The sequence below is a fragment of the Anomaloglossus baeobatrachus genome, chromosome 6 (genome assembly GCF_048569485.1).
Source record: "Anomaloglossus baeobatrachus isolate aAnoBae1 chromosome 6, aAnoBae1.hap1, whole genome shotgun sequence".
Classification (NCBI taxonomy): Eukaryota; Metazoa; Chordata; class Amphibia; order Anura; family Aromobatidae; genus Anomaloglossus; species Anomaloglossus baeobatrachus.
In genome coordinates, this window is record NC_134358.1 from 47,402,613 (window position 1) to 47,425,664 (window position 23,052).

Below are 23,052 nucleotides of genomic sequence, written 5' to 3' on the forward strand. Positions count from 1 at the left end.
CATCATTCTGGTACAGGTTGATCTTTGTCTCATCTGTCCATAGAATACTTTTACAGAACTGAGCTGGCTTCATGAGGTGTTTTTCAGCAAATTTAACTCTGGCCTGTCTATTTTTGGAATTGATGAATGGTTTGCATCTAGATGTGAACCCTTTGTATTTACTTTCATGGAGTCTTCTCTTTACTGTTGACTTAGAGACAGATACACCTACTTCACTGAGAGTGTTCTGGACTTCAGTTGATGTTGTGAATGGGTTCTTCTTCACCAAAGAAAGTATGCGGCGATCATCCACCACTGTTGTCATCCGTGGACGCCCAGGCCTTTTTGAGTTCCCAAGCTCACCAGTCAATTCCTTTTTTCTCAGAATGTACTCGACTGTTGATTTTGCTACTCCAAGCATGTCTGCTATCTCTCTGATGGATTTTTTCTTTTTTTTCAGCCTCAGGATGTTCTGCTTCACCTCAATTGAGAGTTCCTTAGACCGCATGTTGTCTGGTCACAGCAACAGCTTCCAAATGCAAAACCACACACCTGTAATCAACCCCAGACCTTTTAACTACTTCATTGATTACAGGTTAACGAGGGAGATGCCTTCAGAGTTAATTGCAGCCCTTAGAGTCTCTTGTCCAATTACTTTTGGTCCCTTGAAAAAGAGGAGGCTATGCATTACAGAGCTATGATTCCTAAACCCTTTCTCCGATTTGGATTTGAAAACTCTCATATTGCAGTGGGGAGTGTGCACTTTCAGCCCATTATATATATATATATATAATTGTATTTCTGAACATGTTTTTCTAAACAGCTAAAATAACAAAACTTGTGTCACTGTCCAAATATTTCTGGCCCTGACTGTACCTTTAGTTGTGAGATCGGATGTATACTTTCTGAAATATAGGCAAGTAAAGTTTGTGAAATGCACTGTTATTTGATGAGAGGTGCAATGAAATATATAATAGGTGGGTCAGGTTTTGCTGATTATTTCCACCCCTGTCTGCCTGTCCTGGTTATTATAGGGGGAAGAAGGAGGGAGGAAGGACAGGCAGCAGACAGGGGCAGGAATAACTAGCAAAACCCGACCCACCTATTAGATATTCTGTGGCACCTCTCATAAAATAACAGTGCATTTCACAAACTTTACTTGCCTGTATTTCAGAAAGTATATATCCGATCTCATAACTAAAAGTATGTATATGTGAAGCCCTACAGGTGCGGTGCAGCAGTGTATTACCCTTAGGGACTCCACTGGATGGAACGGTCGGGTCACAGGTAGGGAACCTTCGTTTTGGGATTTGTCGTGACGCCACTCTCAGAATTGCGGTCAGTGAGGACCACCACTGCAGGTTAAGGGATGCCTGGGGCTGATGGTGGGTGCAGTCAGTTGTAATAGCCTCCTGAGAGTGAGGCGAGCCCCAGGCCCCTGTGTAAGTGTGGGGGACCACAGGTCGCAGAATGACTCAAACACAGTCCAAGAAGTCTTTTAACGTGTTTACTCACTGTTTAGAGGTCACGGTGAGATGCCCGGGCGACACTGTGATAACCAGGTGGAACCAGGAATTCCAGGAGGCCGTTCTGAGGGTAGCTGTCCACTCGCCTTCCTTGCACTCTTTTTTTGTTTGGGAGGATCCCTTGCTTGAAGCGTGGTAGGACTCCTCCAGGGAAGCTGTTACCACCCTGCTCCCCTCTCTCTGGCCCGTCTGCCGGCAGCGTGGCCTTGGTGGGATAGCTTCTGGCCCTGTCCCCTTATGGGCCTGGTGATTGCTGCTTGGCTCGAGCTCTGTGTAGTAGTGGTGAGGGCATAAAGTACCCCCCACCTGTAGGTTAAGCAGCTCTGGATGATTTGCTGCCTGTACTGGGGATCTGTTTCCCCTTGCGTGCTCGGATACCAGGATCTCCGTACTCAGCCACCCCTCTCTCTGGATGTCTTTCAGGCCGACCCACGGTACCCTTTCTCCCCCGCTTTCAGCTACTGCACTCCTCAGGACCTGGCTGACACGAGAGACCCTCTGCTCCCTTCCACACACTTCAACCTCCAGCTCCCGACTCCTCCCACTTCCTCTCTGTCCGGCTTCCTAGCAACCAGCCTCTGAACACACCCCTTGCTGGGAATTGAAAGTTAACCCCTACTGGTTACCCAAGGGTCCCTTCTAGTGGTGTGGGAGACCTGGTCACTATGTGTTTGTGTGTGCACCTCATCCTGGCCTTTGGAGATTACCTGGAAGCATTGTCCCCGCATGGGTGCAATACTCTGTGGTGCCTGACCAAGTCAGGGGCGCCACATATAGAATCAGCATGATAGCACCAGTATAGCACTGGCTTTAGATTATATATGAAAATTCTGGTGGTTGGTCCTCTTTAAAAGGCCTATAGTGATGATGTCAGGGCAGTTTACATGGTTACCTGAAAAACTAAGCATGCACTGCTGTAATGGGTGAAGTCCACCAGAAAAAGAAACAAGGCCCATCACTGGACAGGGGAGTGACAGGTTTTTTCCCCAAATAGAATGTCCTCTATTATATTCTGAGGTCTCTCCAGACCCCAAAACATGATAAATGTAGGATTAAAAAGAAATGAACCCTCAGCTGTCACTTTCCTTTCTCTGGAGCTTCCCAAACCCAGCTCCTGGGACACTTTCTCGTTCCGTCGTGAAGGCTTCTTCATAGGGTTCCCATGTGATCTCCAGACTAATAACTGACTATAATTGCAGCCAAGAAGACAGTTTTAATTCTAAGCTTATATATTGACCCAAGCTAAAAGATGTTTTTTTAGTGAAAGGCTGTCCTGACTATACTATATACTATACTATGTTGATATGTTGCTTATCTAAGTACAGTTGTGCTAATTATGCGCTTTTAATTGAGGGCATTGAGCCTCTACTATGGTGTCAGAGTTAATTAGCATACATAAACACTTGATAACATTAACCTGGGGCCTTCTACAGACATGAAAATATTCCGAGCGCTGATTATCACACCTGAGATAAAGAGCATAAGAGGAACAGGAAGAACCTTATATCTCCAATAAAAGAGCTAAAATGTCAACGTGATAATCGAATAAACTAAACCCATGACAATGGGCGGAATCATGCGGGATTTGTAGAAGAAAAAGAATACAAAAAACCCCCAAAAGGTCTCTAGAAATTAAAGTTTGCGGCTTGGGCGGCTAAGCCTTTCCCCACTGAACCTGTTTCCACCTTCATGACCAGCCCAATTTTTCCACTTCTGACCAGTGTCACTTTATGAGTTAATGATCTTGGAACAGTTCAACAGATCCTGGTGATTCTGAGAATTTTTTTCATGACATGTTGTACTTCATGTTAGTGATAAATTTAGGATGATATGTTTTGAGTTTATTTGTGAAAACATTGGTAATTTGGATACAAGTAAAATATATCTTTGTACCGTGTTAGTCAGTAGAGATAAAAAAATTGTTTAAAAGAACTGAGAGTCCTCAGTGGTTGATACCTTTTAATGGCTAACTGAAAAGATGGTAATAATTGCAGCTTTCGAGACTACTCAGGTCTCTTCATCAGGCATGGTATAACACAAAATCGGAAGAGTCACATATTTATACACAACAGGACATAGAATAGTGCAGTAAAAAACAAACCAAAAAACAAGTTATATAAAACAGAACTATCTCTATGGCAGGGGGCAAACTGTTGTGGCCATAAATGTTGCTGCAGTTCAGTGTTAAAGTCTTATTGTCCTCTGATAAGGGTCTGGTCCGGGCTGTGACACGCTCGGATGGTCAGAGGAACACATCTTTTAACTGATGTAAAAAGACATGATTCCATGAGACACATTCATTCCTGCTCTGAATGTGTCAAAGGTCATCATAAGTTTGTACTCCCATAGTCTCCTGTCTCTCTGGGACTTGAAATTTCCTTTCAATACCAGCAATTTCATGTCCATCAGTTAAAAGATGTGCTCCTCTGACCATCCGAGCGCATCACAGCCCTGGACCAGACCCTGATCAGAGGACAATAAAACTTTCACACTGAACTGCAGCAACATTTATGGCCACAACAGTTTGTCCCCTGCCATAGAGATAGTTCTGTTTTATATAACTTGTTTTTTGGTTTGTTTTTTTACTGCACTATTCTATGTCCTGTTGTGTATAAATATGTGACTCTTCAGATTTTGTGTTATACCATGCCTGATGAAGAGACCTGAGTAGTCTGGAAAGCTTGCAATTATTACCATCTTTTCAGTTAGCCATTAAAAGGTATGAACCACTGAGGACTCTCAGTTCTTTTAAACAATTTTTTGGGTAATTTGGAAACATTTTTGAAAATTTTGCCATTTTCAAACTTTGAATTTTTATGCCCTTAAACCACAGAGTTATTGTAATGCTAATCAGTACTTACAGGTAGTGTGGACGGAAGAGTAGTCAGGAAAGCCGGGGTCTGGTAACTGGAGGATACATATGAGCACAAGGAGTAAACAGAGGCGTAGTCAGGTCCCAATCTGAGGGTCAGAAATCCAGAAGAGCATGTAATAGGTTCAGGAAGAAAACAGAGACATGGTCAGGAAACGGTCCGAGGTCAGAAGGCAGGAGGTCATGACAGGAACACGGTGGCAGCACAGTGGCTCAGTGGTTACACTGCAGTCTTGTGGTGGCTCAGTGGTTAGCACTGCAGTCTTGCAGCGCTGGGGTCCTGGGTTCGAATCCCACTAAGGACAACATCTGCAAGGAGTTTGTATGTTCTCCCCGTGTTTGTGTGGGTTTCCTCCCACACTCCAAAGACATACAGCTAGGGAATTTAGATTGTGAGCCCCAATCGGGACAGTGTTCCTGATGTATGTAAAGCGCTGCGGAATATGTTAGCGCTATATAAAAAAAAAATAAAGAAAGAAAAAATGGAACAGACAGAGAGAAGTCAAATAACAGTGCGGGGTCAGAACACTAACAGAGACACAAGCCAACAGCACAACTGCAGAACCAGAGAAAACAACTGGCAAGGCTGTGGGAGAGCATGCTCAGTAAAGAAGCCTGAGCAATAACCAGGAAGGTGGAACACTTGAGAGATCAGCACCAACATGGAATCCTGCATTGTCAATCAAACAACTAGCTCAGGAAAGCACAGCAGAGCATCTCCAAATGGAAAATTCTCTGCACAGAGGAATGGTGACAGTTATGTCACACAAAATACTTACTAAATAACATTTCCTGCTTGTCTACTTTACATCAGCAAAATTTTTGAAACATAATTTTTTGTTAGGACGTTAGAAGGGTTCAAAGTAGTGATGGGCGAAAACCAAAATATTCGGGTTCGGATTATTCGTCTCGAATATTTCATACTATTCGTGTATTAGTCACAAAAAAACAAATCTAATGCAAGTCAATGGAAAACTCTCCGGCGTACCATCCCAGGATGCCTGGCGGGGCTGTAAAAATGCTGAAAGGGATGGAGAAGTGCTCAAATTGAAGGGGAGCAACTTGGGGAAGATACCTGGACTCATTTTCTGGGAACAATGTTGTTGGAGTATTATGCCACTTTGATGTGCGGTCCCCTGTCTATTTGTGATAACCAGCGCACGTGAGTAGACAGCTATGGGCTGCAGCTTTCAGCTGTGTGCTTTATTTTGGCTGATTACCAAAAATAGAGGCTCTCCCATGACTTTTTTTTTTTTAAATTATTTAAATGAATAATTAAAAAAACGATGTGGGCTCCTACCCATTTTTGAAAACTAGCACTGATAAAGCAGACAGCTGGGGGATAGTATTCTCAGGCTGAGAAGGTCCTTGGTCCCCCCAGCCTAAAAATAGCAGAAAGCAGACGCCTCACAATTGGCACATCCATTAGATATGCCAATTGTGGTGGTTTACCCAGCCCATCCCGATTGCTCTGGTGTGGTGGCAATTGAGGTAATATATGAGTCAAATATCACAGCATATATTTAATAAATTTTTGCAGTTTGGGAATAATCTTTTTGAAATATTTAATAAATATTTGCACTTTGGGAATAATCTTTTTGAAATATTTAATGCATTTTTGCACTTTGGGAATTATCTTTTTGAATAACTGGTTTCAAATTTCACAGCAGCCATCAAGCTCTGAGTTGGTAATGGAGAGGTGTCTATGAGACCCCCCAATTACTAACCCTGTAATTAAAGAAAACAGAGACACAGAGAAATCCTTTATTTTAAATAATAACAAAACCCTCTTTCACCAATTTATTAACCCCAAAACACCCCTGTAGGTCCAACATAATCCTTACAATGCCCCATGACAATCCCGGTTCTGCTACATCCAGGAGATGCAGTGATGGAACACGCGACCGATCACTGCAGCTCCTGAGACACACTGAGGTCAGTGGGGGACCCAGCTGTGAGAAGCAGTGATGTCAGTGAGGTCACCAGAGGTCACAGCCGGGTTCCCACAATACCAAGTGTGACCACCGGTGAACTTGATGTCAGATTGCGGATTGCAGGACACAGCGGCACAACAGTCCGGCAATCTGACAGTCAGGTCCCTGGAGTTCCCACTCGAGGGCTCCCCGCTACCCTATTTGAACGTAGACCCTTAGATGGCCTGGCTGCATTACTACTAGCAGACACGACCGCACAGTGCACTATGCATGGCCATGTCTGCTAAAGTGACCGCCATCAAGCAGTGCGCCCTGCACAGCCACATGCCTGGGAGGAGCTCGACGGAAGAGAAGCGCAAGAGGTGAGCTTTGAAACCTTATAATGATTTGCTTTAACTTGTAAATGAAATATTGTATAAAATCTGTATCTGTGTCGTTCTCTGTTCATAAATATGTGAATCCAGTGAAGAACAGATCTCCAGCCGCAGTGATACGGGGCGGAGGTGGAGGGAGGACTGCGCCACATGCTCAGGACTCCCCAGTTATATAGTAGATTATAATTAGCCGTGATGCGTCATAGTTTGGCTCTTATTGTATTGTTTGGTGTCTGTCTGCAGCCCGCGCTTCAGAGATAGATGAGAGTTTTCTATTTTTTTTTGGCAGGAAAAGCATCGTAACCTACTCACTACTGCAAGAGATAAGCGGAGACACAAAATACTGTACAGAACCACACAATATAAACACTACAAATAGGAAACTACAAATCTATAGGAGCTGAAAGGGAAACACTATCATTATACAGAGATAGATACATAGACTTCAGAGAAAAGTGCAGTAGAGGGAAAGAGAGATTTGTAATAGATAGATATGGGAGAAAGGATTAGAAAAATAAAAGACAAACTTGTGAAAGATGCATGTACATGATCAATAGAAGATGGAAAGAAAGAAAGAAAGAAAGAAAGAAAGAAAGAGGGAAAGAAAGAAAAAGAGAAAGAAAGAATGAAAGAAAAAGGAAGAGAAAGAAAGATAGAAAGGAAAGAAAGAAAAAGAGAGAAAAAAAGAAAAAAAGGGAAAGAAACAGAAAGAATGAAAGAGAGAGAAAGTAAGAAAGAAAGAAAGGAAGAAAGAAAAAAAAGAAAGAAAGAAAGAACGAGAGAAAAAAAGAGAGAAAGAAAGGGAAAGAAAGACGGAAAGAGAAAAAAGAGAGAAAGAAAAAGAGAGAAAGAAAAAGAGAGAAAAAAAAGGAAGAGAAAGAAAGATAGAAAGGAAAGAAAGAAAAAGAGAGAAAAAAAGAAAAATAGGGAAAGAAACAGAGAAAGAATGAAAGAGAGAGAAAGTAAGAAAGAAAGAAAGGAAGAAAGAAAAAAAGAAAGAAAGAGAGAATAAAGAGAGAAAGAAAGGGAAAGAAAGACGGAAAGAGAAAAAAGAGAGAAAGAAAAAGAGAGAAAGAGAGAGAAAGAAAAAGGAAGAGAAAGGAAAGAAAGAGAAAGGAAAGAAAGAAAGAAAGAAAGGAAGGAAGAAAAAAGAAAGAGAGAAAAAGAGAGAAAGAAAAAAAGAGAGAGCGAAAGAGAGAAAGAAAAAAAGAGAAAGAAAGAGAGAAAGAAAGAAAGAAAGGAAGGAAGAAAAGAAGAAAGAAAGAGAAGAAAGAAAGAAAAAGAAAGAGAGGAAAAAGAGAGAAAGAAAGGGAAAGAAAGGTGGAAAAAGTGAGAAAGAAAGAAAGAAAGAGAAAGGAAGAGAGAAAAAAAAGAAAGAAAGAAACAGGAAGAGAAAGAAAGAAAAGAGAAAGAAAGAAAGACAACACCAAAATCAGATGGTGAACGAATGGATTTTAATCAGCGCATTATGCAATGTTTTGTCTCAAAATAGAAGAAAAATAACAGAGCCTTTCACAGACACTTGATAAAAGCTCTGTTATTTTGAGCTGAATTGTTGCATAGACTGATTAACATCAGTTTTCTCACCATCTGACCTTCAGATTTCTGCCTCCATTTTTTTTGGATCAGATAGATAGATAGATAGATAGATAATAGATAGATAGATAGATGGATAGATAGTCCCTCCACTGGCTCCCAATCTTCCACCGTATCCAATTCAAATTACTAACACTGACCTACAAAGCTATCCATAATCTGTCTCCTCCATATATCTCTGAACTAATCTCTCGCTACACTCCAAAACGTAACCTCCGGTCCTCCCAAGATCTCCTTCTATCCTCCTCTCTCATTCGCTCCTCATGCAACCGACTCCAAGACTTCTCCCGAGCATCCCCAGTCTCCTGGAACTCACTGCCTCAACACGTCAGACTATCTACTACACTCGCAAGCTTCAAACGGAACCTAAAGACTCATCTGTTCAGAAATGCCTATAACCTTCAATGACCTCACTGCTTCACCACCGTGCGGAGCTGCCGCCCCACCACCGTGCGGAGCTGCCGCCCCACCACCGTGCGGAGCTGCCGCCCCACCACCGTGCGGAGCTGCCGCCCCACCACCGTGCGGAGCTGCCGCCCCACCACCGTGCGGAGCTGCCGCCCCACCACCGTGCGGAACTGCCGCCCCACCACCGTGCGGAGCTGCCGCCCCACCACCGTGCGGAGCTGCCGCCCCACCACCGTGCGGAGCTGCCGCCCCACCACCGTGCGGAGCTGCCGCCCCACCTACACCCCACCTACTGTCTCCTCCCCAAAATCCTTTAGGATGTAAGCCCGCAAGGGCAGGGCCCTCTTCCCCCTGTGCTAGTCTGTCTATTGTAACGTGTACATGTATTCTGTATGTAACCCCCTCATGTACAGCACCATGGAATCAATGGTGCTCTATAAATAAACAATAATAATAATAATAATAGAAGGATAGATAGATAGATAGATAGATAGATAGACGGACGGACAGATGGGGAAACACACATGGAGCTACAATTATATATATATATATATACACTTCTCCCAAAAAGTTCGGCATATTTGGCTTTCGGGTGAAATTTCAGGTTGACAATATTTGCTCAATAATATTTTTCAGGTGACCTTAATATAATTTTCGCTTTTTCACAAGTTGCTTTTCTCTAACAAGGAGCTTAGTGGCAAAATTCTCATCAGGTGTTTGATCCATGAATCACCCTATACATTTCAGGGTTCAATTAGAATTGGTATTAATCAGTCCTCCTCATCACGCTGTTCACATTTTGACATCATGAGACAAAGACAACACCTAAGAATTGATCAGCAGCACCGCGCCATTGTGAGGCTTCAAGCAGGATTATCAGACGGAAGTTTGCACTGAGCTAAAAGTGTCACAGAGTGTCACCATCAGGTTGTACAGAGATACAGAGAGACTGGAAGAGTCACAGAAAGGCAGAGAAGTGGACGTCCTTCAGCCACATCCCACACTGATGACCGCTTCATTGTGAACAATGCCCTGCGGAACTTGATGATGAATGTCACACAATATGTAAGGCAGGCAAGAGGCACCAAGTGTTGAAACCATTTACATCAGTGTGGTCTGCATGCTAGACAACCTGTAAGGGTCCCTGACTGAACCACTGGGCACAGGCGTCATCTATGCTGGACGAGGGACTAGTGGCCTCAGTACTGGTCACTGATGAAAGTCGATTCCCACTGAGCAGAAATGATGGCTGCCAACGATGTTGGAGATATCAAGGAGAGCGCTGTGCATCAGCCACTATTGTCACTAGATGAGCCTTTGGGGGTGTTCAGTGTGGGCCGGTGTGTCTAGTCAGTACAGAACTGCCCTACACTGTGTGACTGTACAGTGACAGCCCCTACTACGGAAATAACATCATTAATCCAATCATTGTGCCTCTGCATGAGCAACACCGGACTAATGTCATCTTCATGGATGACAATGCTCCGGCTCATTGAGGTGACACAATTAGGGACCAGCTGCTGGAGAATGGGGCACCTCAAATGCAGCAACTGCACTTTCCCCAGACCTGAATCCCATAGAAGACCTATGAGGTCAGCTCAGTCGCCGCATAGAGACCATAACTCTGTACCCCAGAACCTCAATGACCTTAGGGCCACTCTTCAAGAAGAGTGAGAAACTGGGCCTCCGCAGACAAAAACTCCACTTTTGACCAGCAGGCGGTGTCGTTATCAGATGTAATTGATGGTCAAGGCCACATGACAAGTTATTGAGACACTGACATTTTGGGGAGGGGGTGAGGGGGTGTACCCACTACTGATGTTGGCTTTTGTTTTATTAAATTGATCAAGATGAGGAAATCACCATTGCTGCTTCTACTTAAATGCCCGACTTCATGATAAAATATCCCTGAGAGAGAACGGTTTACTTCATACATAAATTTCACCTAGAAGCCAAATATCCTGAACAGTTTCTTAGTACTGGATATGTATATCTATATCTACCTATCTATATATATATACAGCATATACAGAGAGAGAGAGATTATCTACTGTAGTTTTCTCATTATCTGACGTTTGATGACTCTTGTTTTACATTTCGGCCTTTCATTTGTATTTATATTGCCTCATCTCTGTCTCGCCCGTGTGTAGCAGACCCCCAACACGCGACCCTCTCAGTCTTTATACCATTATCAGCCCATTCTCATTGTTTATAGTGAGTCCAGAAACCAGAGGACGTCATAATGGCAGAACGTGTTACCGAGCTGATAACGAAATGCAGGGGGCACCTCCATCCTCATGACATCAGCCTCCTCCACAAGCGAGAAGGAAATGTCTCAGAGATTAGGATTTCTCGGAAATACAATACATTTGAGCATCTCTTTGGCTTTTACTACAGATGTAGCAGGGTCACATTAGTCACTTAGGAGCTGTCGTAAATCCTTGATGTCAGATAATCCAATACCCAACCACAGATTTCACATTCCATTTTATCGAGAACCAAATGACTACATCCTTACATGGACTACATCCTTAAACGTGGCAGCATTTATTAATAAAGATTAGTCCACAAAATTGGTACGGGAGTTGGAAGTACTCGTGGTTATTTGAGGGGTCTTAAGGCTGCTTTACACTGTACGACCGATTGTGCAATTTCACAATCGATCGTACCCGCCCCCGTCCTTTTTGCGTCACGGGCAAATCGCTGCCAGTGTCGCACAAAGTCAGTAACCCCCGTCACACGTACTTACCTCTCGTGCGACCTCGCAGTGGGCGGCGAACGTCCACTTCCTGGAGTGGGAGGGACGTTCGGCATCACAGCGACGTCACACGGCCGCCGGCCAATGGAAGCGGAGGGGCGGAGATGAGCGGGACGTAAACATCCCGCCCACCTCCTTCCTTCACATAGCCGGCGGCGGCCGCGTGACGCAGGTGAGCTGCTGTTCATCATTCCCGGGGTGTCACACGGAGCGATGTGTGCTACCCCGGAAACGATGAACAACTAAATTAAACGATATGATGGAACCTAACGAGCAGTACACGACTCACAATTTGTGAGCGATACTGTGTCGCTAGGAGGTGTCACACAGGCCGGCATCGCCAGCGATGCCGGATGTGCGTCACAAAAACCGTGACCCCGATGGTCTATCGCACGATAGATTGTCTGGTGTAAAGCAGCCTTTATTGTCTTTGGACCCTGAGGCTTCAGCTTTAGGAGTCCACAGAGGACACCATCATATCTTCGTAATGGATGTCGGGAAGTCAGATTACATGAAGGGCGCTCAACCACTTCCTTAGATGCCAAAATCGGATTGAACCTTTCATTGTTTCCCGAACTTTCAATTACTTTCCAAAAGATCTTGCCTAAATAAAGCGATGGCATAGAGAAGAGTACCTGGAACCTCTTAAATAATGCAAATCTACAATTTGACTTTCCTTAAAGGGGTTTTCCATTTTTGGAAAACCTCTATTGTCGCAGGCGGAGGAGGGGACGCTGCGCTCTCCCACTGCTCGGGTCCGGCTGCCGCTGCTGCTGCGGCCTGCTGCTGCTCGGTGGCTCGAGCGATGGGCCGGATCCCGGGGACTCGAGCGGCGCTCCTCGCCCGTGAGTGAAAGGGATTTGGTTGTGGGGATAGTTTATTGTCCGTGACGCCACCCACGGTTGTGGTGATTGTGTGGACACCACCGCTGCTCTGGCTGGGGATCCCGGGAGTGGTGGTATGGAGCAGCCAGTTGTTGATTTGCCCCTCTGTGGGTAGGGGATTGGTGGTCCTGGGGCCTAGTGATGGGGTTGGGATGGTGGACAGGCGGGTTATGGGGCCTGTGGAGGTGCAGGGGCGCAGGGGCAGCGCTGTGCCGCACGGCACGGAGGTACTCACTCAGCCAAAAGATGATGACAAAGTTCTCGGTAAACAAACGGCTGGTTGGACGGTTCCCTCGGACGGCTGCGGTGTTGATGTTCCCTGCAGTTAATGGTGACAGTCCCTTCCCTGCACCTATGTTCAACGTTGGTAGCGATGGATTCCCACTGGCAACCCGCTCCCCGACTTGGATATGGGCCGGAGGAGCCCCACTCTTGCCCGCAGGCGTTGGCCCTGGGAAACTGGTGCCTTGGCGGTGGCGGTGTCTCCCCTTAACGGTCGGACTGTTGCCTTCAATCGGGACTTGGTTGTTGGGAGACCCAGTGGTCCCCTTCACTGACGGATTTGGCAAATTATGGCGACTCCTAGCCTTGCCGGGATCCGAAAGGCCCCTGCCCTGGTGCAGACTGTTCTTTGTATACCGCTCCGGTACCGCCGGGTCACCACCCGCCCACGGTCCTTTCGGCAACCTCCGAGCAATCTCTCCTGCAGACGGTCACCGCCGTCTGTCAACCTTGCTGTCCTAGTCCGGGGCACACACCCGGACCAACTTCAGGCTTCTTGCTGTCACTTTCTCTCTTTCTCCTTCTCTCCTACAACTCCACTGTTTACTCCTCACACTTTCAACTCCAAAACTCATCTGCCTGGTTTTCCCGCCTCCAGGGCTGTGAACTCATCGGTGGGTGGAGCCAACCACCTGGCCCACCCCCTGGTGTGGACATCAGCCCCTGGAGGAAGGCAACAAGGATTTCTGGTCTGACCTTGGTGTTCCTGCAGGGAATGTGGGGTGCGTGTGGTGTTGTGACCTGTGACCCCTGGCTTGCCCAGGGCGTCACACTATCACCCAGCAAAGTTAGCTTAAAAACAAAGAAAAAATAATAATAATAATAATAATATTTATTCATTTATATAGAGCTATTAATTCCACAGCGCTTTACATACATTGGCAACATTGTCCCCATTGGAGCTCACAATCTAGGTTCCCTATGAGTATGTTTTTGGAGTATGGGAGGAAACTGGAGAACCCGGAGGAAACCCACGCAAACACGGGGAGAACATACAAACTCCTTGCAGATGGTGTCCTTGGTGGGATTTGAACCCAGGATCCCAGCGCTGAAAGACTGCAGTGCTAACCACTGAGCCACCGTACCGCCCTAAAAAACTATCCTTTACTCACCCTGCCCAGGTCCAGCACTGAGTTTTCACTGCTATTCCCAGTGTTTGATATTGTCTGAACAGAATGACTTGGGCCAAGTTGACAGCATGAGCCACTGAGTCTGATTGGCTGCAGCAATGACTATGTGATGTCATCACTACACAAAGTAGCAGACAGTGGGAGCAGTGACGGAGACTAAGAGCTGGACCAGGGGAGGGTGATAAAAAAATAGTTTATTGTTTAAACCAACTATACCCATTGAAATAGAGTGTGTGAAGCAGTAAAACCCCTTTAAGTTGGGAAAGTCTGCTGTCCCCAGTCTTGGATCTAAGCACTCTGGCCCAGGCATCAAGGCTTGTCGGCACATCCTTGGCCCATAACCAAGTAATCTCCAGAGCTGAGGTGGATGGACACTTGGGCACTCAACTGCTTTAACTGGGTTGTCTCATAAAAAACATCTATCACCAAAACACAGAAGTGGTGAAAAAAGGTTCTGGTCACTGGGACCCCACGAAATATCAAAACCAGGGCAGCTTATCACTGTTTGAATAGACCGGCTATCATTCATTTATCGTCTTTGAGCTTGAGTGAAGGTGCACATGTGTGACCTCTACTACATAGAAATGGAGAGACAAGAAGTGTGGCCTTCCAAAAATGACCATGATCTAGAGGGCAACAGCGTATACCAAAAATATGTCTGCCCCATGGTTACCCAACATGGTATAACCCTCGGCTAGACATTTTTACAATATGACAGATTTAACAATCAGCATGAACTTTTAATGAGTGCATCCTGCTCTGGCAAGTCTAGGACTAGAAGGTCACAATGGCTTATTGTTTGCAGGTCTACAATTGGTATTTGAATGTATCTACTTTCTTTTAGTGCTGCCGGGGTTAAGGACTCTTTCCTACCTGGCTTTTCTTTGTAGCCTTAATCTCAGGTGCAGCTCTTTTGTGACCACTCCCTTTCGCTATAAAAAGTCATGTGCCTTATCATCTGCCAGTTATAGATTCTCATTGCTAACCACTTTGAAATGTGCTTGTCTCTGGAAGAAGCTAATGAGTCGGGAATATTTCAGCTGCCGTGTTTTTCCGCATTGAAGAAACTTTGTGTGTTTTCTGTTATGATTTTGTTACCGTGGATAATCACAAAAATCCCATCAGCAGAAAAAACACAAGAGTAGTTGGAACCTGAGCTGACCACAATCCCCTATCTGTCAGACCACACTAGAAGTAGCCATGGAGCGTTTCTAAACACACCTAGACGCCACGTCACAGCCAGAGAAACTTACTACACCTCCCAGATAGAAATGAGGAAACCAATCTTGCCCCAGAGTAGTCCCTAAAGGAATAGCAAACCCCAACATATAAAGACAACGGTGATGTAAGAAAACACAATACACAGATAGGAAATATAGATTAGCAAAGGTGAGGCCTGACTTCCTAGATAGAACAAGACAGGACAGATAACTGATTGCAGTCAGGTCAAACCCTGTGGAAAAATACCAATCTCCTGATATCAAAAAAAGACCCTGAGACCACACGGTCTCTACCCTACTATATCAGGTATTCTTGTAATTAATGGGAGAAACAAAATACAAAAAAACCCACAAGAAATACAAAAGTGCAAATAATCAAATAGAACAGGGAGAATCTCCCTCTTCTTACAGTAGGACCTGCAAAGGGGGAACCCCTATACTCAACAAAACAGAAAGACAATTCCTCTCCTGCAAGAAAACAGACTTTAAGCAAAACAAAAAGAAAAATAAATGCCCTTAGGTGTGGATCAGGCAATAAAGCAAATAACTTGCAACTTATCTGGAATGGGAAAGGCACAGGATAAATGGAAGGACAACTCCAAGCCAATTCAGAAACAGAGGAACAAAATCTATAACCAGCCCCAGCCAGCAGACACTGCTCTTCTATATAACCCAGGCTGATCTGCAATTTGGCTTCCCAAACTCCCAATTAACTCCCACACCTGTTGAGGCACAGTCAGCTTCATCCCCCCAGTCCTGACCACCACAGGGAGCTCCAAACCATCACCCCCTCGGATGACATTCACAACAGTTTTCCATTTTGAGTCTTTTTCCCTCTGTTTGTCTCCCTTACCTTGTGTTGTATTATTGTCATGGTGAGACTAGTGCTCTTGCTAGTCTTCTCACTAACCAGGGTGAGTTCAGGGAAAGCTAGGGCCAAGGTACGTGGCAGAAATTGGGGGGAAGGACCTGTATGGGGACGTTGGGAAGGTTAGGGTACAGACTCAGGTGAATTACAGGAAATGTCCCCTCTCTCTATCACCAGGGCCTTCCTTCTATACCATCCCCATTGTCACCCTTGTGTTGCGCTGCACGCTGAATGTCTGAACACTCTGGTGTGACAGAACCACTATGATAAATCTAACACATTTTAGGGTAAGGTCACACAGATTTTTTTAATGTGGATTTTGGAAAATCCACATGAAAAACAACTTCAAATACTTTGTGAATATTCTTTGATGTAGATCTGCTTCAAAATCCATGCAAAAACACCTCAGTGTGAACATACCCTAACTCTGCAATATTAGTATTGCCAATTGTCATGGATTTCAGAGAATTGGGGCAGCTCGTGAGAAGTCTTTGAGAAGGGAGTGGAAGGTTTGGATAATAGAGGATGACAGTTGTAGGTTATTAGCGGACTGGAAGGCAGGAGTAGGATGATAGACAGAGATGAGGGAGTAGATATAGGATGGTGCAGAACTGTGGATGAACTATGTAGAGGAGAGTGATACGTTTATATTGTATTCTGTAGCAGAGGGGTAACCAGTGCAATGACTGGGACAGAGTGGAGGCATCGGTGTAGCGGTTGGAGATCTGCTCCAAAATCTACATTAGAAAAACACTTCAAATACTCTTCGATGTGTATTTTGTAACAGTTCTGCTTTAAAATTCTCAGTAAAAAAAATCACTTTGAACAAACCCTAATACTTTTGCACAAAAAGTCGCAAACTTACTCTAGTAAGGAGATCTTATATCTTGATCTTATATTTAAGTCCGGTAACGCTACTTTTTACGCCACGTAAAAAGTAGCGTTACCGGACTTAAATATAAGATCAAGTTTACCAAACAATTAGGTTTTATATAATATATTATAAATGTACATTTCCCGCCTCCTTCTTTGTGGATCCACTTCTGCTTTGGCTAAAAAAAAACTGCACCAAAAATTGAATTGGAGTTTTCCTAAAAACCTCTGTGTTAAATCACCATAAGAAAAAGAAAGTTTTCATGACAGTGAATGAGAAGGTGTCAGTGTTCTCACCCCAATTCTACACAAAAAAACCACTCGGGCAGCATACATGATTTAAAGAGGTCCTATTGTGTGCAGCTCCTCACAATATATATAGGAAACGCTTTTTCACACCCTGCAGACACCATGATGTATCCATACAAATGAGGACAATATCATCAAAATTGATTAGCCTTACATTGTGAAAATTAATCAATGGCCGTTAGGAACCAGATAAGACCTGTGATCCTCCTGTAACACATGACAATGAAAATGTAGGGACCCCGGGGAGAGTCAGTAACGATACGACATAAGTATTCCAAAGATATATTAACAATCGTCAGTCTGGTGAGAAAAAAGACAAAAGGGAGAAGTTGCTTAGCCACTTTTTCTTGTGGTTGCATAGCTATTATTTAATAAAAATTGTAATCTTACATAATGTTTGATTAAATAGGCACATTTCTAAATATAAAAATTTCTAAAAACTTCCATCCGAATGCGTTTCCTGACTTTTTACTCCATGTAGAAGACTGTGATCATTCTACAACTCATAATTCATTTGCGCAGTTAACTATGTCCACTTAGACACCGAGTCTTCGAAAGCCATGAAAAGAGTGTAAAGCAGCAGAAAGTGATTCATTTGTGAGAAAAATGTTTTGCACAAAAAATTGGCAACTTTTTGGAGCCAAAAATTAGATAGATAGATACATAGCCATGATAGATAGATGGCTTCCCATTGCTCAACAACTTCAGTTCAAAACCCTAACAATGACAGACAAAGCCATCCACAACCTGTCTCTTCCCTACATCTGTGGCCTAGTCTCCCGGTACCTACCTGCACGCAACCTCCAATCCTCACACGATCTCCTTCTCTACTAATTGCATCCAAGATTTCTTGTGTTCCTCCCCCATACTCTGGAACTCCCTGCCACAGCATATCAGACTCTCACCTACCTTGAAAAGCTTCTAAAGGAACCTGAAGAGTCACCTCTTCTGTCAAGCCTACAACCTGCCGTAACCCTCAGTCCTCCATAGCTCTGCACAACCATCTTCACGCTAACCTACTGTATACTCACCAATCCCTTGTAGACTGTGAGCCCTCACGAGCAGGGCCCTCTCTCCTCTTGTACCTGTCTGTGCCTTGTATTGTTTGATTATTGTACTTGTCCCTATTATGTATACCCCTTTTCACATGTAAAACACCATGGAATAAATGGCGCTATAATAATAAATAATAATAATAGCCTTGGCAATTGGAGTGTAGAGGGAACCTTTCCCAACCATATTTTTTAAAATAAAAAAAAAGGGAAAATAATGTCAAACCTGTGCCCAGACCAGAGCACTTAGTAGTCGCCACAGTCCCCAGACCTCAACCCAATCGAACACTTGTGGGTAGAAGTGAAGAATAAGCTGTATACATCCCCAAGTGAGCCGACCAGTATACACCAACACTGAGAATGTGGTGAAGAGACCTGGGGTCAGATTTTGGTTGAGACATGCTTGAATTTGATCAAAAACCCAGAAGGATTCAGGCAATGTTGAAAGGCAAAGCTGGATTTACAAAATATTAACAATTAAAATTTGGATTTTAGGAGCAAAACAGTAACAATACAGTGACATGACAAGAATCTGCATAACTAATCATATGCTACATAGTTGCAAGTCAAATTTATGTATGAGATAGCCAAGATGATTGTCTATAAAATGAAGGTCATCTTACAATCAAAGCTGTAGTGGATGGTGAGATATGGAGCCTGAAAGTCAAGAGCTCAAAACATTGTTACCCTTTTGATCATCAATGTATGACATTGTTAAGGAGAATTCCACAGTTTTCATGAAATCTCCTTCTTAACCGTGAATATCTGCTGTAATCTCAGATTGAAGGTCACTGAGAGCTGGAAGAAAAATTCAGACCACACAATATAGCTGGTATAAATTCCTTTCTCAGTAAGGTGCACACATGTGACATGCTTTTATTATCATAAGCATTTTTATAGAACAGTAATGGGTTAATCTTTTAGTAAAATTCCTAAGTATGCCATTGGCTATATTAAAAGCATATGCAAAAAGCTTGTGATGCTTTTCCATTTTTGGAATTTCCTCTGCAGCCCCTCCTGTTTTCCGACTCCATAACTTGCAAGGTCTTTGTCATGTAACTCCATAAATAACTGTTGTATTTTCACAGTAGAAAAGCACATAGAAAAATATATTGTATTCTCACAACATCATCAAAAGCTTCTACACGGAGAACCGATGCAGAGTGAGTGTGAATAGGACGGCTTATTTCCAGCAGAGCTGTGGAGTCAGACTTGGCTGCAGCCTATGTCCAATGCTCTTCAACATTTACATCAATGAGTGGCCACAGCTCTGGTCTCAGCCTCCATGACATCCACATGAAATTCATGCTGTATGCAGAGGACATACTGGTGATGTCACCAACCAAGAAATGCCCCTAAGACAACCTGCAAATCCTAGAGAAATTCAGCTCTACATGGACACTATCTAGCAACCCAAAGAAAACCAACATCATGGTGTCCACAGAAGAAAAATAAGATGGGATCAGCACCCCTAATTTGTGCTAAACAGCTGACCCCTTAGAGGAACAAACAAATACTCCTACCTGGAAATTACTTAGTCAGGGAGAATAAATAAGTCATAAATACCATGAAAGACAAGGCATGCAAAACCTTCTCTGCCATCCGTAGGAAAACTCTGCCATGTGAAGCCGCCAGTGAAGGTCTGGCTAAAACTCTTCGATTCCATCATCACCCCAATCCTCCTCTGTGGTAATGAATTCTAAAGCCTTCACACATACCCACACTGGTCAAGGTGGGATTCTCCCCAACAGAAATATTCTACCGGGAATTCTGTAAGATTCTTCTCCAGGGCGATCGGAACACCTAGCAGTTCTGAAAAGGGTGCAGTCCAAGCTCCCATCACCACAATGCCCTGCTACATGTAGGCAGTCCACACAAACCAGGACACCCAACCCAATTGGACCGAAAAACACCAATCACAAAAGACTGAAAAAAGCCAGAATCAGGAACAAGGTAGACGAGTGCCAGGATAGATATATTACTGGAGCATGATATCATCACGTCACAGAAATTGACCATGTACCAGCATCTACACAAAAAGTTAAGACTGGAGAAATTGCTGAACTCCAGAGACCACCAGATCCTGAGCTAATATTGACTCAGTGGCCACAGTAGGGCCATCAAAAGCCCAGGGAGGACAGACTGTGCCCACACTGTTACTGGGAGGCTCTGGAGGATGAGACCCACTTCCTGCTACTCTGCAAAAGTGAGGAACACTCACTTTAGGAAACTCACCAATCTCTTCCTGGATTTCAGCTCTATGGAGGAAGAAGAAAAAACATACATTCTACTGAGGAAAGACAAGAGCATGTTGGAGATAGCAACGTAGTATGTGAGTGCATGCCTTTGGGGCCCTTTGCACACTACGACATCGCAGGTGCGATGTCGGTGGGGTCAAATCGAGAGTGACGCACTTGCGGTGTCTCTCTCGACATCGTAGTGTGTAAATCATTTTAACCACGATTACCGAGCGCAAAAGCGTCGGTATCGTATGAACGGTGTTGTGTTGGTCATTTTCATTATTTTGGCTGCAGCGACGTTACGATGTTGTTCCTCGTTCCTGCGGCAGCACACATCGCTGTGTATGAAATCGCAGGAGCGAGGAACATCTCCTACCTGCGTCCCGTCTGCAATGCGGAATGAAAGAGGTGGGCGGGATGTTTACGTCCCACTCATCTTTGCCCCTCCGCTTCTATTGGCCGCCTGACGTGTGACGTCGCTATGACGCCACACGACCCGCCCTCTTAGGAAGGAGGCAGGTCGCCGGCCAGAGCGACGTCGCAAGGCAGGTAAGTGCGTGTGAAGCTGCCGTAGCGATAATGTTCACTATGGCAGCTATCACAAGATATCGCAGCTACGACGGGGGTGGGGACTATCACGCTCGGCATCGCAGCATCGGCTTGCGATGTCGTAGTGTGCAAAGGGCCCCATAGCCTTCAATAAAGAGAACTATGATTTGTCATGCATCTTATCTTACAGTTTTTGCTCCCACTAATCCTCCAAACACCAGCATTCTCCAAACAAATAATTATCTCACCTTCCCTTCTACCTAACCCCTGACCTCATCTGTAGACCTGCTCCTAAACCTCCAATCTCTACTACTAAAAAACAAAACATGCCAGCCACTCTCCTTCTCCCACCTACTCTCCCTATCTCTGCTTCTCATTGCTGCCGATATATCTCCCAATCCTGAACCCTCATACCTGATACACCCCATTAATTCTCCCTTCTATCACTCCCAAACTACTAGAAACAACCACAATCTCTCCAACATAAAACCGATTCCCCTTGACCCCCACTCCACCGCTCTATCTCTCCAGAGCACTTTGAAATGCCCATTCCGTAGCTCTGTGTCTGCCACAATTTCTTTACCACTTGCAATCTATCTTTTCTTAGCCTCACCAAAACATGGCTGACACCTTCTGACACAACCTCCCCTGTGTTACAGTGGCCTTCGTTTCACCCACACTCTTCACCCTGGCAATAGATATGGTAGAAGAGTGGGTCTTCTCAATTTCTAATAATTGCACCTTCAATCCAATCCCACCTCTACCCTCCCTTATCCTTCCTTCTTTTGAAGTACACTCTGTTCGTATCCACTATCACTCCAACTTCCACGTGGCCATCATATTGCAAGGAGGTGGTAGAGTCCATCCCCTTCAAGACACCGACAACTGTCCTCTGGCACCTACAAGTGGCGTTGTCAGTAGGAAGGAGCCATGCCTCAGGAAGAAGTGATGGATGCGGGAAGGGCTCCTGTGATAAGCAAGACAACAACCACAGTGTGGCTAAAGATGGTGTACGGTGGTGCAGTGTAGAGAGGAAGCTCCTCCCTTCGTGGGCGTTGGAAGATCACATGGGCGCTAGGATTCATCCAGCCTGAGAAGGGCCCTCTTTGGAAAGGTCGACCTTTGGTGAGTAATCTCCTCCCCTGGTGGGTGTGTAGAAAAAAGAAACCCCGCCCATTGCAGCAAGCTGAGGGAGAATGGGAGGAGTCTATAAAGAAATGGGCAGGTGAGCTGGAAGAAGCTCCACCTCGGAAGTATGCCTGCAGCAGATTGGGATGGCGGCATTGTTGGAGAGATTGTCTGTGAGAGAGAAACAGAGAATTAAGTGGTACGGATAGGTCCCAGAGAGAGATGGCTGGTGGTATAGACTTCCAGTCTGCAGGAGACCAGGGTGGACTGACTGGCAGAGGTGGCTGGCTCAACAGCCAGGTGGATTAGTAGCCCAGGAGATTTCATGAGAGGTCTAGGATCTCAGCCTGTACCCAAAACTGATGCCGCCATTTCCATGTGACCAAGGTCCTGCAGCAAGGCCGATAGTTGAAGTGTCTGATAGCACAGTGTAGTGTAAGTACAGCACAATGAGGCTCCCTTACAGAAGGCAGCCCGATACCACGGACACAGATGTATGCAGTGTATATAAATTGGTCCAATGTATATAAATTGGTCTCCCCCTAACTAATTTGTCTCCCTCTAACTAGACTCTCTCCTCTACACTCTATCCTTAATGCAACAGCCAGGGTCACCTAGATGCCTCTGCTCTGTGTCAGTCATTGCACTGGCTGCCCATATATCACAGGATCCAATTCAAATTGCTTGTTCTCACCCACAAAGCTCTCCACAGTGCGGCACCCCCCTACATCTCCACCCTCCTCTCTGTCTATCACCCCACCCGTTCTCTACGCTCTGCAAATGACTTTTGACTAACATCCACACTAATTCGAACCTCCCACTCCCGGATCCAAGACTTCTCACGAGCTGCACCAATCCTCTGGAACGCTCTACCCCAAGAAGTTAGGACAAATCACAACTTACTCAGCTTCAGACGCACCCTAAAAATGCATCTTTTTAGGGTGGCCTATAACACTCCCTAATCAAATTTAATTCACATAGTCACTCTACAACTTCGCACAACATAACTAACCCCACGTCAAACTCCATGGCACCCAAATGCATCTCAAGGTTCTGGCCAACTGGTCCAG